Consider the following 18,662-nt stretch of genomic DNA (forward strand, 5'->3'; position numbering starts at 1 on the left):
TAATTTTAATTCCATAAATATTTGAGTTGTCTTTAAAATTGGTTTTCTAATTTTATAATTTTAATAATTATTTTTAGGACTTTATAAAATTGAGAAATCAATATTTTGTTAATTATTCATTTTAAATGATTTTTTGAGTGTGTTAAATGCTAAAATCCATATTTAATTATGGGAATCTTTAAAAATTATGAAACTTACATTTTATTAAGTTCGTATTATTCTGAGAATTTTAAAATTATTCTGGAAATTTTCGGGATTCGTTTTACTTGCGTGTTGTTTCGTTATTGGTTAAAAAGCAGGTATAAAGTGCGGTTTAAGAACTGTTTTAAAATTTTAAAAAAATTATGTTTTTAATTATTTCGGAATATATCGGATCTTTTTAGATTGGTTGGAATCTATTTCAATATGTTATCAATATTACTTGGTTCGTTAAAAGTGTAATGTCGGGATATAAACGGGGTTCCGGGGATTCAGAAGTTCGGATTAATAATAAACCAACACGTATCCTATTTTAAAAGGACACGTGTGGCTGCCCTGTTTTTTTTTCCTTGACACTCATTTCCCTTTTGGTCATTCGGTTGTGGCTTAACTCTCTCGATTTTCTCTATTTTCTCTCGACTGTTCTTGCTTTTGCTCGGCCTTTCCCTCGATTTTCATCTTCTTCCTTTCACTTTGCTTCCCTGGGCTTCGTTTCTCCATTTCTCTATTTTTCCTGCGATCTCTCCGGTGAGCTGCCCCTGTTTTCTGGTTGGCTTGGCTTTGATTTATACAGTTGGTATACATATATATATATATATATATATGTGTGTGTGTGTATGTGTGTGCCCTGTGTGTATGTGTGTGTGTATGTGTGTGTGTGTGTGTGTGTGGCGCGGTGGCGCGTGTGCTACCTGTGCAGTGGTGCGGTTGTGTGTTCGGTTGGGCTGGTTATTGGGCTTCCAGTTGGGCTCTACTATTGGGCCTATTTTGTGAGCTTGTTATGCAGATTGTTTTGGTTGTTTGGCATGTTTGGGCCGTTCGTGTGCTAATGGATTGGATTGTGCAGATTTTTAATAATAATTTCTATATTACAGTGAATTTTGAGTAATGTTTATGATATAAAAATATTTGTTGCGAGAAAAATTAAATTAATCGGTATAATTTATTTGGGAACCCGTATTATATCGGGTGCCAATAAATTATGCCGCCGTTGACGATGAACTTTGGAGAGTCAGCGGTGGACGGTGATGACGATGTTCTGAGTCCTAAACCTTATAAATAAATAAAATGATTCGTATAAAATATTTTCGGAACTAAATTGTGCGTGAATATAGAATTGGTATATAATGAAAATGTGGATTGTTGAGGATTGTTGACGTCGATTATAATCGACGGGTAGTCTTGTAAATAAAGAAGTTGCTGCCAAAATTTTCTAAAATATATTTGTAAACGTACATAAGTATATTCTATGTGTTACCCTATTTATGTTCGGGATATGTGATTACATGATTATGTGTATAATAATAATACGAGTCGGGTTGTCGGATTTGGGTTATTAGGATTTGAGGATATCAAACATGTTGGTATAACTAATTAGGGTATTCTGTAATTGTAGATCCCAGTCGAGTTGTTCCAGGATCAAAGTCAGCGTGAAAGCTATTTAGGGTTTGTAAAGCGTTGCAAGGCAAGTACCCCTGACCATTCTTTTATGATTCAGTGTATATGAATAGCTAAATGTTTTACTTTCATAATGGGACAGAAACATTTTAAGTTACGTATCCCCTGTAGTTATAATTCACTATTTTTAAATTATTTTGGGGAAAAGTAACTTTGAGAGGTACCTGTCTCGAATGAGATGATTTGCGAAACGGATTTTTATATGTGTGCTGGTTAAATAAATGATTTTGAAAATGAGATAGATACAAGTGTTTTGAAAACTGGATAAAACGGTCAGATATGGGATACATTTGGGCCAGAGTAGGCCTATTGAGGTGTCGTAAGAGGCTAATTTGGTTACGCGCACTATAAAACCGATTAGTCCAGCAGGTCAGAGACCTAACTAGTCTCTGAGTTCCGGAACAGGTAAATGGGATGGCAGTTAGAGCCGTCTGGTTTTGATAGCCTGATCAGCTGTCTTCACATATCCGCTATGTATCTGATTGGGATTTGTGAATTATATGAAAGCATGATTGATTGATACAGCGGTTTTATAAAATGATTAGCATGCTAAAATTGGACTCTGGTATTACACAGCACACTACTATGTTGTTTTCCCAAAGCATGCTAATTAGTGATATCCAGTTGCTTTGATTATCATTATGAAATGTTGATATTATGATTACAGCTCTGTTCCCGTTATTGTTACATTACTGTTTTAATCTGTTATTCATATTTGGTACCGCTGAGCGATTATGCTCACCCTTGCAAACTGTTATGTATATTTCGCAGATGCCTAGAAGATCAGTCAGATCGACCCGTGTTCCCGCCCCTACTGGACCTGGCTCCTCTGAGGTAGTTTGTATTAGACCATGAGCTCTGAGGAGTTGCTGAATAAAGTTAGTGTATCTTAGATATTGAATTAAGAGTTTGTAATAATGAGAACCTGAATTATACTTGAACCTGGATCGGATCTTGGTTTGGGGCTAAGTTAGTATATTTTAATAATAATTCTGTTATTTATATTTTTGGTAATTATGTTTAGTGACGTCAACTCCTGACCCCGGGGTTGAGGCCGTCACAGTTGGTATCAGAGCCAGGTTCAAGTCCCTAATTCAGGTTAGGGATTGTGTCAAGTAGGTGATAACGTGAGTCTTTAAGTGTAAGTCAGTAACTCATATAGAGGAGCAACCCTTTAGAGTCAGTCAAGGGTTCCGACGACGTTACCCTGGCATCTATTAAATGTTTTGATAGAATTGCCTTGACCTGGTTGTATCTTGTCTGTATATAATTATGTTGACAGTGGCCTATTGCGATTTCGAGCTCTCCATCTCGGGAGAATCCTTCTGATTCGGATAGCTCAGATTCTGAGAGATCTCTTGATGCTGTTACCAAGGAGACCCCTATGCCTCCTCCACCAGTCCCTTCTTTTGTGCCTCGAGTCATCCCTGGATCTGGTCCTCGTCCCCGTTGGGTACGTAGGTCTGTGTCGGCTGTCAGGGATTTCCCTCCCGGCTGCGGTCCCAGTTCTTCCATGATGAGACCTCCGGTACCTCCTGTGGCCCCTAGTGGTACATCTTTATCGATTCCTTTTCATATCCATAGGGCGGTGAATACTTCCTTATCAGAGATCAGAGTCCAGAGTTTGCTGCCCAGTTGGACCAGGTACCTATTGCACCATTTCAGGTTATTTCTGCCCCTTCCCCTGAGGTACGAGCCCGTGTGAGAGCATTGACCCAGATGGCTGTAGAGAGGGCTAGATCTGTTGACCGTTTCATTAGTTTAGAGTTCAGAGATGTGCAGTATCAGGACCTAGTGAACTAGCTAGTGTTTGAGCTAGGTTCCATTGGTGGCAGTGGTAGTGGCTAGACAGAGCTGCAGTAGAGGGATGCAGAGCTCAGAGTTGACCTCCAGGAGTTCTGCAGTTGTTTACCTTGTATATGTACATTATGTTGTGATGGGTTGCAGTAGGCGAGGCTGTTATAACAGCCAATTTTGGTGTGTATTCAGATGGTTCTTTTTAATTGGATTTTCAGTTGTACTAGTTGGATTCTGTTGGTTCACTACACCATAAATGGCCTACAGCAACACCAAGAAAATGTTACAACAGGCCCAAAAAAGTGTTACCACAGCCAGAAAAAGGCCTAAGGTAACATAAAAATTAAGTTGCTTTTTTTCGAGTTACCTTTGGCCCCTAAGGTAACATTACTTTTGCCCTGGTGTAACATTTACTTTTGTGTTACAATAGCCGTCAAAGGTAACATTAATCTATGTCTATAGTATCACAATATGTATGTTACCTTTGAACTCGGAATTTTCAAAAAAAATGGGGCCCACCAGTGGGGCCCACAGTGGTGACGTGGCATGTAGGTTCCGCAGTGGTGACGTGGCATGTGGGTCCCACAGTGCTAGCATCAAATTTGTACCTGGGGTAACACTTTGAACAACCTACTCTAATACTTTATGAAGCTACTGTAACAATTTACCAGGAAGAAAATGAAAAACTAATATTATAAAGTGTAAAATCGACTGCAAAATTTGAAAATATATTACATTAATCTAATACATTCCAAATTTCATAATCTAAACTACATTCATAACTAGTTTACCATCTACTTAAATCACAATAAATTTAACCAATACAACCAACTAATCTACATCCCAAAACTTAATCCACTTCCTGCTAGTAGCTGCCGAGAACTTGACACGTATGCATTCATCAACAAATATATAATTGTTACAGCTGAAATGAGAAAAAAACAAAGGTTAGGTCATACAATACCCTATATATACCCCATGCAAAAGTATTGTACTTCTATATTCTATAACAACTACTATTTTACATACCTGATGCATATATACATACAACAATGCCTGCAAACTCAATGATGCCAATGTATCTCTCCATCTAGCTAGCATTTTTTGCTGCATCAACATGAACAACATGCACACTCAGAATTTTATGTTTGGCCATTAACTGGACAGCTTCAGCAACACTAGTGCCATAATTGATAAGGTTTAAGGTTGCTATATATAAGTATACATTAAATAATGCATACTATGCATATTAATTTGAGGCCAAACTTCTGGACTTAAACACATATATATAAGTAAAATTTGAACATTTTATCACTATACCAGTTCACTTACAAGGTATTGAAATGGACCGCAACAAGTCTACCATTATTATTTAGTTTGGCAAAAATATACATATTTATACCAGTTGAAGTTGTAATTACAGTCTAGAAGTGTACAAGAATAGCTATAAGTATCACAAATATATATATCAATGGGGGCTAACAAGAAAAAGGACATGATGGTCATGTAAAATACGGAACCACATAAAACCTACCGTGCAAGGAGGTTTTCCCCTATTAGGCATCAGTTTGCAATTCATGTGCAATTGTGTCATTGGCAGGAAGCACTAACGGGAAAACGGAAGTTAAAACTTAAATTACATTTATTGAGCCCCATTGGTAGAACTGTAAAAGTAAGCTTACTCTTTTGACTCTCTATCAAAATGAATTACTTTAACAATGAACCAATCATCTTTATCTGCATCCTCTAGCCTGACCCTAGTTGCTACCTAAAACAATATACTTAACTGCTTCAAACAGAAATAAAATTAGGATTTCGGCTAAAGATTGTAGTAATAGTCTCTGTGTTGTAAAGTAAACAAACCATACAATAATAGTGATACAGTACACTGTGTGATATTTACAGACATATATGCGCTAGATTACACAAGGCAATGCATACCTGTTCACCCTTTAAACATGCACGGGCATCCAGGTGGTTCCGCATCCAAGGGGAAACTCTTGATATATCTTAATCTCCCTTTATTCTTTTCTTTTTTTGCTCGTTACCTTCTGCAGTGGAACTAGACCCAAAAAACTTTATACAATCAAAACTCTTTAATAATATACACCAGAAACATAATCAGCCTCACATGATATATCTTTAATTAAAACAAGTACTTAAACAAGAAATTTAAGAAGAATAGAAGGGTTTAACATTTCATGTTCTTTACAGTATATGTTTACGAGTAACTAGGACAGACAACAGTTTATAAAAGAAAATAGCTATAAGTAGATTTTTTTTTAAAAAAGGAATATGCTGATCACAAACATCTTACCACCACAACCATCCTCATATATACACATATATTATTAGTCTACAAGACAACATCCAATTAATAACATTCTATAACTTATATAACTCATCTACTCTTCTTCGTTGTTGCCCTGGAGGTTCAGAGGGTAGTAGAGTATCCATCTGACTAATCAACTGAGTGGCAATACTGCATGGATGTAAGTAACAGTTACTTATGTATCATATATAAAGGTCACGAGAATCAAATAAAACTCTAAACTTTTTTGTCAATGAATTAGCAGGCAACATAAAATCAAATAAATATCACAGAAAACCGGAATTCGAGATAGCAACAGTCAAGTACCCCAGGCCCTATAAAATCATTCATCAAACCATATTAAACAATTAACTATAAAAAGGACATTATGGTCATGATTTCTCTTTCAACAACCTGAGTGCCCCTGTACCTAGATTTCCTTCTAAAGAATTCAAGTAAGGGTCATGCATGATTTTTGCATATTAGTTATTGGATGTTGATAAATTTTATATTAGAACTTGAAAAATTTTGTATGAGCGTCTACCAATTTGAGGGTATGCCCTTACCAATTTGAGGCGGGTAACAAAAATAAAATTGAACTTTTAAAATCAACCTATCTCAACAAAATAGATAAACAGAGATACAATTCATTTCACAATCAATTACAGTTCCAATTTACAAAAAATATAAAAATAATTATTAATTAATTAATTAAAAGACTCACTACCTGATGGAATTGGGGGTAGATGTCTTTTCCTAGTGCATTCTCTGCATCTTCAAGGCTTCTACTAGTGTCCTAAGGAGCTTCTTACCTGCCGAATACCAGTAAAATCAATCATATAAATTTCTTTTTTTAAAGATGAGTTAAAAGCCAACAAAGGGTTAGTGTGGAGGTTGAGCTCTTGACTCCTCTGAAGGAGATCAAGGGTCCGACTTCAGGGTGTGTGTGAGTTTACCTTAGCAAAAAAATATTGAATTGCTTGTCGTAATTGCTCAGTATAATCTGAACTGTTACCTTCCTTGATTGGCATAGATAGAATTTTCAGAAGTGTTATTGAAGTCATGAATAAAGGCTTTCCTTAGCTCGCACGACTTCTCAATGTTAGCAAAGTATGATCTAACTGTCTCAAACAGAGCTGCTGTTTTAGCCCAGGCAATTCTCTGGTTTGACAATTCCGGCTCAAATAAACTTGACGCTGCCAAATAATATGACAACAGAAGGCTTCTATCCCTCTTTCCAAACTTATCTAGTTTGTTACGTGTATACTACCTATCAACATAATCTTGTTATTATAAATATATATTAATAAACTTTAAACCAAAGTTGACAATAGATTCATAAATGGATCAAGATAGTGAAACATTTGAAAGACAGTGTTATAGGCATTACTCTTTCATATGGTTCCACTCTAGCTGATAGATTGTCTGGAATTTAACATAGTCCAATTTCTCAACACTTTTAAGTGTAATTAAGTTTACTAGTATACATGCGTAAAATTTGTAAACTCCTCTGCTTATTCAGTATGAGAAGAGGAAAGAAAGTTGTGAGGTTTATATACCAAAGAGAACAATCCCCAGATAGATCCATAGGATTGACACTTATTTTTGGCAAAAATGTTAAGAAGGGAGGAGGAACTTACTACTCCCATCTCTTCTGTTGAAGTCCTTCCCTCAAAGATAAGCAGCTATAGTATCCATAGCCAACGTCCCAAATACGTGCGCTTTGTTCAGACTTAACATCCTATGAACTTCCTAGATTTTAAACTATGATCTGTTATTCAAAGTATCTTTCACATCAACTAAACAAGCTCTCTGGTAAGCATTAAGTACAATAAAACCCTCAAACAATATCAAAGAGCACTTTTAATTGATTCCATAAAGCTACTGCCCCAAACATGTTGATGTGAATAGTACATCTTTGTTTACTTGAAAGAAGGTTAATTAAACTTATAGATACAGTGATAATCTTTTTCTTCAAAGATTTTACGTGTAAAACAAAAAAAGTGGAATTAATTACATTAGATGACCGTAAGGTACATGTATTTCTTAGGTGGTAGGAGGAGAGTTAAATCAACCTAGTTACTTATACAGAGTATCATTTATCATCATAGCTAAATAACAATACGAACAAAATACCCGAAATTATCACACCTAAGTAACAAAACAAAATAGAGTAAAAAGATTAAAGTCCATATAACATAATAGGGGTTAAACATACTGTAAGTTAGCTCCATAACAAACTTTGACTCCTCAGGACCAAACCCGAGAAAGGCATTTGAGTACTTCTATTCTGGAATATTTCTCATTCTCAAAAGCTTCATCCCAAAACCTTCAGTATAAAACCTGTAAACATCAAATAAAACACCATTTAGCAATAAATTCATCACAACTAGCACATATTTGACATAATTTCTTACAATTAAACAGTAAACCACATACTTGAAAGTGTGAACAAGGTCACCAACACGATACATAACATGTAAGAACCTGCGCTTATCCTTTTTAGGCCATTCCAACAACTTGCTACTCGGAACAACAGGCGTAGCTTTAGATTCATCCATAATTCCGCTGCGTAAATTAACAACTAGATTTCAATTAAACGACATAATTATAAACATAGATATACACAGAGAAACAAAATAAAAACTAATTATTTCAGCAAACAAACAAAACTACACTAAATTGAAATAAACTTGGATTAAAAATCATAACTAGTATTGATACTACAAGAATATATCACAGTATAACACATGACAATAATAAATATAAGTGATAAAAGAAATAATTACATACTAGAAATGAGAAATACAAAGCCCTAAAATAAGATCAAGTGATAATAGAAACACAAAACAACGAAACTAAATAGGGGATTGTGATAATTCAATTATTTGTGTGTACATAAGTATAGATATACATAAACGAATTGGGGGCGAGAGAGAGAGAGAGAGAGAGAGAGAGAGAGAGAGAGAGAGGGGGGGAGAGAGAGAGAGAGAGAGTTACTACTTACTAGGACTGTGAAGACTGAAAGAATATGATGTTCCTTCGACCCCCAATTTCAATTAAAAACCCCGATTCCAATTAAAAACCCTAGCTCGAATCTGTAAGATTTTACTAATATAAAACCCTAGCTAATCTAATCATAAATTTGTGAGGTAGTACTTTAGGATGATTTGGTTCAATTGAAAGCTGAGAGAGAGAGTGTGGGAGGCGATCGAGAGAGAGATATTGAGAGTGTGGGAGAGCGATTGTTTGAGAGAGAGAGAGAGAGAGATGTTTAGAGAGGACATTGAAATTTTGACAAAAAAACTACCGCTTCTCCAGAAAATTTCCGCTTCTCCAAAACTTTTGAGCCTGTTTTAGCCCGCGTGATGGAGAGCCCAATGACATCCCAAATAACTGCTGGCTAATGTCACCTTTTTTATTTTTTAATAAAATTTTAAGTTTAAATAGTGTTCAAATCTTTTATTAATAAAAAATTATCAGTTATTAATTAGTACAGTTTACAAATTTTTTTTAAAAAAAAATTATTTTATCAATCTTAGCTAATATTAATATTATTGCTTAATTATATTATCAAAATTGATTAATTTTCAATTCAAATATTTATATATATTTAATTTTTTGTAAAATGTTACTTTTTTATCCATTAACACCCTATTGTAACATAAGTTTCCAAATGTTACTCGTATGTAACATTTTGAAACTATAGTAACATGTTATAAAGGCTATGGTAACATCAAAAATACTACGTTGCGGTAGGTTTAGATGAGCATACCTAAGGTAACATAATTTTGTAACACGCATGATTAAACCATAGCGATAGACCATCTATGGCGTAGTGGTTACTGTAGTTCAGCTGCTTTATATTATTGTTCAGTTTTTATATATTGTGTGTTGCTATTATTGTTGTTATTATTATTGTTATTTCTGTTGCTCGCATTTTTAGACTATAATCATTCACTCAGGACGGATCCAATTATAATGGGGGATGAGAATATTGTCTTAGTGGCAACGCTCTCCTGATGCATAAATATAAACTGCTGGAGCAATCTATTTTCTTATAAATGACTGTTATGTTTTAGGAGATGCCACCAAAGAGAAATTCTCAGCCCAATAACGAATCTGCTGGGGATCCTTCCATGAGTGATTTGATGAACTTTTGCGTCAGCAGACTGTACAGCTGGCCCAACAGCAACAACAATTCCAACAACTGCAGCAACAATTGCAACAGCAACAACAACAGCAACAGCAGCTCATACAGCAACAACAACAGCAACAGCAGCTCATACAGCAACAACAACAGCAAATCCAACAGCAGCAACTACAAATTCAACATCAGCATAAGATGAGAGGGGCAAATCAAGGTGTTAGTTTTAAGTCTTTTCAAGCAGTGAAGCCCCCAGAGTTCAAATGAGAAGTAGATCCTGTCGCTGCCAGGATATGGTTAAAGGAAATGGAAAAGGCGTTTGCGCTCACCAAGGTGAGTGAGAATTTAAAAACTGATTATGCTAGTTATTTTCTGAGGAATGATTCGAATTATTGGTGGGAATCTACGCGAGCCTTAGAAGGAGAAGGTTCAGTTCCCTGGACCAGATTTACAGAATTGTTTTTGGAAAAATACTTTCTAGCCTGTCTCCAAAGTCAAATGGAGATGGAATTTTTGGAGCTGAAACAAGGAAATAGGAGTGCCACGGATGATGAAGCGAAGTTTACGGAGTTGGCCCGTATAGCACCGGAATATGTGAGTTCAGAAGATCAACGAGCAAAGCGGTTTCAACAAGGGTTGAAGCCAGAAATAAGGAGTGGAGTTATAGCCTTACATCTTAAGACTTATACTTCGGTAGTCCAGGCTGCCTTGGTGATAGAGAGTTATCAGAAGTTAGCTGCAAATGAGCAGGGTGAGAAGAAGAGGAAATTTGAAAATGGACCTGCAAAGTCAGAATCAGGAATAACAAGTCGAAAGTTCCAGCGTTGGTTTGGCAAGAATAAGAATAAAAAGCTTAAAGGGCAGAACTTTCACCAAGTTAAGCCAGGTACAACATCAGTTAACTCTGCCCCGACGAGGATGAGTAAGCCAGTGGTTGATTGTAAGACGTGTGGGAAAAAGCACAGTGGACAGTGCCGAGAGAATGTTAACTGTTTTAAATATGGACAGAAAGGTCACTATTCCACGGAGTCTAAGTCTAAGATTCAAGGAGTTACTTGTTGTAGTTGCGGCAAAGTGGGACACATAGCTAGGAATTGCAAGTCAGTGACTCAAGGTAATGTTGGAAAGAGTGTGTCCCAAGGACCAACAACCAGTACTGCTAGAGCTAGGACTTTTAAGATGACCCAGAAGTCTCCAGTTCATGACTCCGATGTGGTTGCAGGTACGCTTATTCTTAATTCCGTGCCTGTTAACGTTTTGTTTGATTCGGGAGCGTCCAAATCTTTTATATCTGTGAATTGTGTGAATAAAATGCAATTGATGTTAGAAGACCTAGACGAACCTCTAACCATAGAAGTGGCTAATAAAGTTAAAGTGCTTTTAAAACAATTTTGTCCTAGATGTTCCCTAGAAATTTCAGGGTATATGTTCCCTGTTGACTTAATACCCTTCGAGTTGGGAGACTTTGAGGTTATTTTAGGTATGGATTGGTTGTCTCGATATAGGGCAAATATTGATTGTAAGAAAAAGAGAATTGTTATGTACACCTCAGATAATAAAAGGATCAGTTACCAAGGGCAGAGGCAAGATAGGAAGTTCCTCTCAGTGATACAAGCAAAAAGATTGTTGAAACAAGGATGTGAAGCGTACTTGGCTCATATGGTGGATAAGAAGAAAGAGACCCCTATTTTGGATGAAATCCCTATAGTAAGAGAATTCCCTGATGTTTTCCCAGAAGAATTACCAGGATTGCCACCTGGTCGTGAGATAGAGTTTTCCATTGATTTGATACCTGGAGCTGAACCAGTTTCCAAGGCTCCATACAGAATGGCCCCGATGGAAATGAAAGAATTGGCTAAGCAACTTCAGGAATTATTGGATAAAGGAGTTATTCGACCTAGTATTTCCCCGTGGGGTGCTCCAGTGTTATTTGTGAAGAAAAAGGATGGAAGTATGAGATTATGCATTGATTATAGAGAGTTGAAAAAATTGACAATAAAGAATAAGTATCCCTTACCACGAATCGACGATTTATTTGATCAGCTTAAGGGAGCATGTTACTTCTCAAAGATTGATTTAAGATCTGGCTACCACCAACTAAAGATAAAGCCGGAAGATATCCCCAAAACCGCATTTCGAACAAGGTATGGCCATTATGAGTTTCTAGTAATGTCGTTTGGATTGACGAATGCGCCAGCAGCTTTCATGGATTTGATGAATAGGGTATATAAGGAGTATTTGGATAAATTTGTTATTGTATTTATTGATGACATCCTCATATATTCGAAGAATCCAGAAGATCACGCAGTACATCTGCAGATTGCCCTTCAAAAGCTAAGAGAAAAGCAATTGTATGCTAAGTTTTCTAAATGTGAGTTTTGGCTGACGGAAGTGCAGTTCCTTGGTCACGTAATGAGTAAAGAAGGTATCAAAGTTGACCCGGTAAAGATTGAAGCCGTATCAAAATGGGAGCAACCGAAGACACCAACGGAAATAAGAAGTTTTCTTGGATTAGCAGGATATTATCGAAGGTTTGTGAAAGATTTCTCGAAGATTGCATCCCCACTAACTAAGTTGACCAGGAAGAATGAGAAGTTCGTTTGGATGGAAAAGTGTGAAAAGAGTTTCCAGGAGTTAAAACGAAGACTAGTGACGGCTCCAGTGCTAGCATTGCCAGATGAGACGGGAAACTTTGTAATTTATAGTGATGCTTCTTTGAAAGGATTGGGATGTGTGTTAATGCAGCATGACAAAGTGATTGCGTATGCCTCCAGGCAGCTAAAGCCTCACGAGCAGAAATATCCGGTTCATGACCTTATATTGGTTCAGCAGACTAAGTGTTAGGTCACACACACTGTAGAGGGGGTGAATACAGTGTATAATACAATCAAATCGAACTTTAATATATTAAGTAACAGAAAACAAACTTTATTGAAACAATAAACTCTGTTACAGTATGGAACCGTTACCTCTCAGTGATGAACAAATATCACGAGAGCTGCTAGGGTTACAATGAATAATCTTCTCGAATATATTAACACTTTTAGTGTAAACCCTATGTCTGTGTTTATATACTACACAGTTACAAGATAATTGCTAATTGATATGGAATATAATTTTGCTTCCTAAAATATATCAATCAGATATCTTTTCTTCCAAGTATTCCATTCTTCACGGAATTCCTGCTTCATGCATATCTCTTCTTATGTTTATCTCGATCTTCTTTCCTTTAATCAGCTACTGTCCTTTCTTTGATCATCCTTCAGCACTTAAGTTCTGATATCTAACTTCTGATGATTATCTCCTGATAATATAAGTACTGATATCCTTAAGTCCTGACTTCCAGTATAAGTACTGATCAATAGTTAAGTACTGATTTGTCCTGTTAAGTAAAATCTGAAATCTAAACATAAATTATATTAGCCATGACATTATCAAATATATCTAACAATCTCCCCCAACTTGTAAATTAGCATAATATACAAGTTTAACAAATATTTGATGATGTCAAAAATATTAAGTACAAATGCATGAGAATTAGACTAGATAACTACAACTTACAGTCCTTAAAGCTTTACCAATATTCAACTTCTGATAACAACTTCAGTCTGTACAAATATCAGAATTTAAGCAGTTGTAGATCTTCGACTTGGCTTCATCATCTGATCTCTCTGATGTCAGGAGTTGTTCTGAGATAGTTCTTCAACAAACATTTCTCAACATATCTGAGTTCATCAATCATTCTCCTTTTGGCATCTTTAAGCTCTGCAGTATCTTCACCAGTTTGAAAGATTGCAGCTCTGAGATCATTGATCTTTGCTTTTCTCAACTCCTGATCTAGTCTTATGACATAGGCTTTGTCAGACTCCAGATTGAATTCAAGTCCCTTAATACCAAGATATGTTCTGATCTGTGCAGTATTAGGCTTCATATCAACAATATCACCATTGTGATCTCTGTACTTTGGAACATATGTGCTGTCAGACTTAACAGAATAAAGCCTTTTCTGTCTCTGAATCTGTTCTTTTAAGTAGTTTGCAGCAGTCCCTGTTATTCTGTCATCCACTTGAAGTAAGAAAAGTACATGCTCCAATTCTTCAAAATACTTCAATGGAATGGCATTTTGTCTTATATGATAAACCCTACCATCTGTCATGAAATACAACATGATGTATTCTTTCAAGTAGGTATGGTAAACCATCTGTACAGATTTCAGTTGATTCAATCTCTCAGGAGTTGCTCCAATACCTGGTTCACTCAAGGAAGTTGGATCATTGGTAGTGTTGTGTACTCTTCTTTCATCAGCACTTCCCAATCCAGTTTTATCTCTTGCTTCCTTTCCAATAACTACTCTAGCTTCAAAACCACTTGCAGTAGTCTTCAAAGATTGAGTCTGTTTTGCTTTAGTGAATCCTGGTAGGAGTGTCTTTGATCTATCTTCTGATATCAAGTTAACTTGAGCTATGTCAGAGGTTACTTTCTTCTTCTGAATATCAGAACTTACAATTTCTTGACTCTGAACAACTTGAACCATGTCAGAGGTTGTTTTAAGAACTTTTCTTGAAGTCAGAGCAAGATCATCATTTTCATCAGTAATTTCTTCATCCTCAGAAGGTACATAAACCTTGATAGGTTCACCAACCTTTTCTTTACCCTTGGATCTTGGATCTATCTGTGGTTGTGATCTAGCCAATGTTGCTTCAGTATATGTCATTTCTTTGATCACAATGCCTTTGAGTTTTGGAAGTGGCTTTTTACCAGAAGCTTCAGATTTAGATGTGACTTTCTCTGATTTAAGTCTGGCTTCTTCTTCCTTTAAACTTTCCAAGTTCATTCCTGGATTTTCCTGAAGAAATAACTGTCTTGACATTTCCTCATCAAGATCTAGAAGTTCATCAGAACTTATCCTTTTACCAGCAGCAGAACTTATTCTTTTCCCAGTATCAGAACTTGTCCTGTGACTAGCTTGTCTTGATGTGAATCCTCTACCTTGACTATGACCTCTACCCATTCCAGAGCTTCCTTGATCATCTTTTTCATTATCATTTCCTGTCAGTGTCTTGTCAGTCTTGCATTTGGACTTAATCACTTTCTCCCCCTTTTTGGCATCAGCAGGTAGTAGAAGAGAGATAAGCAATTCCACTGAGGATTGGATTCCAGTTAGTTGTGATTGCTGAGAAGCTTGATTTTTCAGAATTTCATCAATCTGAGCTTGTTGATGATCTTGAGTCTTCTCAATATAAGCAATCCTGTCAATGGTAGGTTGGAAGAACTTTTTCTTATCAATTTTCCAAACTTGTTCCTGTTTGATAAAGTTCTCCTGAATCTTGTGTAGCTCTGCATGAGTAATTGAATGAAGACCTTGTAAATGTTTAGTACTCAATGCAGTGACTCTAAGCTGAGTTTTGAAATCATCAGAATTTAACATTTCATCAGCTTTAGTCAAGTGCTCAGCAAGATGCTTGTCAGTTGGAACACATGAAACTGAGTTCCATTCCTTAGTCCACTCCTGACCTGCACGAGTTTCACTCCAAGGTACTGGTGCTTCTCCGGTAACAAACTTCTTAACCAGTTCAGACTTAGGAAAAGTCTGTTGAGGAGTAAGTCCTGAAGGACCTGCTTCATCAGCATCTACAGTTGGAGCAGCATCACCGGTATCTCCAGCATTTGCAGCATCAGAACTTAAAGAATCAGTATCTTCTGATAAGACAACAGTGTGAGTAGCAATGGAGGCTTCAGCATCCTCTAATTGCTGATCTTGTTCTAAGTTCTGATCAATAACCATATCCTGATGCTCATCTAAATTCTGATCATCAGCATCTTGATGCAGAGAAGGTGTTGTTGATAACTCTGGAGTTTGAACAGCATCAGTAACAGGTGTTGTGGAAGGAATATTTGTTGTTGGAGCTTCTAAGAGAATTACTGTAGGCACAACCAAGTTTTGAACATCAATATCAGCACTTGTGCCTGAATCAACAGAAGACACAGAAGGTGTGTTAGCCTTTTCAGAAACAGCTTCCTGAGATGGAGTTGATGGAGAAGAAGTGACTGGAGCAAATTCCTTGTCTTGTGAGATCAGAGATTCCTGATCCCCTTCCTTAGCTGCTTCCTCTTCATCATCTGAAACTGGCCTTTTTGCCCTCTGTTTCTTGTATCTCTTTGTTGATTTGGATTCCTTGGGAGTTGCAGGAACTGTCATTCTTCTAAGCCGTTTGAGAAGCCTAGATCCCCCAATTCCAGAATCCTTCTGAGAAGTCACTTTCTCAGCTTCACCTACAACAGGTTTTGAAGAAGGAACCTGTTCCTCAGTATCAGATTTATCTCTCAGTACAGTCCTCCTCCTCTTTTGAGGTGTTTGAGGAATAGTTTTTGTCCTCTTTGGCTTGGAGGATGAGGGTTGAACAGTCTGTGAAGTAGAGAGATAGGATTTGAGATAAGTCCTGAGGGTAGGTTGAGTAGTATGAGTGGTAGTTGCTGAGGATGATGGTTTTTGGGTGTTTGTGGTTGGTTGGACATCAGAGTAAACAGATCTATAAGTATCAGGATCAGCATTTACTAGGATCTATTTTACAGACTGAGGAATCTGTAATGGTCTAACCACTTTTTTCTTAGTATCAGCATTTACCAGATCATTAAAATATCATTTTGCAACTCTAAAAGGTGGGGTTGAGGAACTGACTAATTGAGGTTCATCAGTACAAAAAGTATATATAAGTTGACAGAATCTAGCAAAATAGACAATATTTATATCCTCTGTCATCCTATCCCCAATAAAACCAATTATTCCAGTTACAAAATTAAAATGAGTTTGATGGATAATAGCATACCCTATGTGCTGACTCAGAATTGGGATAACATCAAAATTCGAACATTTGTTCCCAAAAGTTTTGGTGATGCAGTCAAAGAAAAAACTCCATTATCTTCTGATATTAGCCCTTTTTAACTGCCCAAGCTTTGCCAAACTCTTTTCATATCCCAAATCAGCCATTAACTCCTGAAGTGCTGATTCCTCTGGAGTTGAAAAAGTACAATTTTCTAGGAGATGTAGAGCTTTGCGTATTGTACCAGGAGTGACTGCATAAGATGAATCACCCACTTCAAAAACAATACTGGGAGTGCCATGTTTACCTCCATCATCAAAGTGCCCAGTCCGCCAAAACGTCAGAACTTGTTGACTCGAAAAGACTTCAGGCTGAGTTAATGCATACCCAATCTCACTGTGTGCAAGAAGATCTTGCACAAAATGCAATTCAGATGGAGCTTCAGCATGATCAAGAATTGCAGCATAGTTGTTTGGAACAAACTTAGCTCCATCAATGATTAAATCCTTAGGTGCCATGTGAAAAATTGAGATTCAAAAGTGCCTGTTAGGTGTTTGATAAGATGTCTGTATGAAAAACCAACGTGAGAAGAAAGAGAGTAAAAGTAAGTAAAGAGAAAAAAAATACGAAGAAAATAAAGGATTAAAGAAATACTCTCTCTGTTGTACTTATACTCTGAACAAAAATGTTACCGTTGGACACCTGTCAGACATGCAGTAATAACGGATAGTTACTGGGCTCGAGAAAACAGGAATCATTACTTACTCAGTTGCCTGTTTTCAAGGAAAAAACCGTTCCACTTACCCAGATATTCCATTAATCAAGGTGAAACAGTTTTAATTCAAAATTGAAACCGTTCCCACTGAGTTAATTATTTTTCACTGCATCATTAATATTCGGAAAGTAAATCACGTAAAAATGACCAAGATAAATGAGATGAGTAAGTGCTGATAAAAAAATCAGAACTTAAATTAAAACAGAATTTATATGGTCATCAGAACATCAATCAGGATTTAGCAATGCATTACCAAATATCTTAGAGACAAAATCTTGAAGCAAATACAAATTTCATTAATATATCAAGAGAATACATTTATGAAATTGAAATTACATCAGTACTTATACAAGATTTCCCTAAGCTACGAATCCTAACATCAACAGCCTTAGTCCTAGCTAAGAAGCCTGACAAAGCTGATGATGAAGAAAAACAGGAAGAAGACAAGATTAAATCATTTCTTCTTCTTCCTACTCTCGACAAACAGAATGGCGAGTCTGGTGATTCGCTCTTGCTGGCGGAGAGCTGCCAGTCTTTCCTCCTCCATTCGCTCCAGATGGCGATGGTAATCCATATAGAAGAACAGGAGGTGGGTCAATACCTCCTGTGGGACAGAGTCCCATATCTCCTCAGGAATGGCCGTGACGTGCCATTCCTGCTGCCATTCGGCACAGTGTAGCTCCATATTGAAGTTTTGGTAGTTCAAAAACATGTTGAATCTGACCATTGTGTTTTTGAAAGAAAAAGTATGAAGGTAAGTGTGTGAGAAAGAATTTGATGGGAAGGCTGATGTGAAGTGGCTGCTTATATAGGCAAGAGAATGCCAGGAGATGTAAAAGTATTTAATGCTGACAGGTAGAATTAATTCTATCTCATCTCCCTAGACTTTGAAAAAGAATAACATTCATTGGAAAGAGGAAACATGGTTTAAAGCGCTCAAGAAACAAGTAGCAGTGGACTGTTCAAGTACAAATACCATTAACCCTAACCATAGTGACTATTAATCTTCCACTTCAACATATTCAAATATTAACTGAGACTGTTATCAAATTTTATTCACAGGTAAGTCAAGTAAAACATTAGACTGTAATATCAGAACTTAACAGTCATCTGAACATAATTTCTTAACTCAAAAAAGGAATGCCTATCTTAGTA

At 36.6% G+C, this 18,662-nt stretch overlaps 1 long non-coding RNA gene across 1 annotated transcript; it reads right to left on the reverse strand.

Annotated features, from left to right (window-relative positions):
• Positions 1–4,270: 4,270 nt before the first annotated feature.
• LOC141664336 (uncharacterized) lies at positions 4,271–5,520 on the reverse strand. Its single transcript, XR_012551965.1, has 3 exons — positions 5,395–5,520; positions 4,483–4,560; positions 4,271–4,378 (listed from the first exon to the last, which is right to left on the reverse strand). It is a non-coding gene; the product is annotated as an uncharacterized LOC141664336 (long non-coding RNA).
• Between the last annotated feature and the right edge of the window lie 13,142 nt (positions 5,521–18,662).

This window comes from Apium graveolens, chromosome 6 (genome assembly GCF_009905375.1).
Source record: "Apium graveolens cultivar Ventura chromosome 6, ASM990537v1, whole genome shotgun sequence".
Classification (NCBI taxonomy): Eukaryota; Viridiplantae; Streptophyta; class Magnoliopsida; order Apiales; family Apiaceae; genus Apium; species Apium graveolens.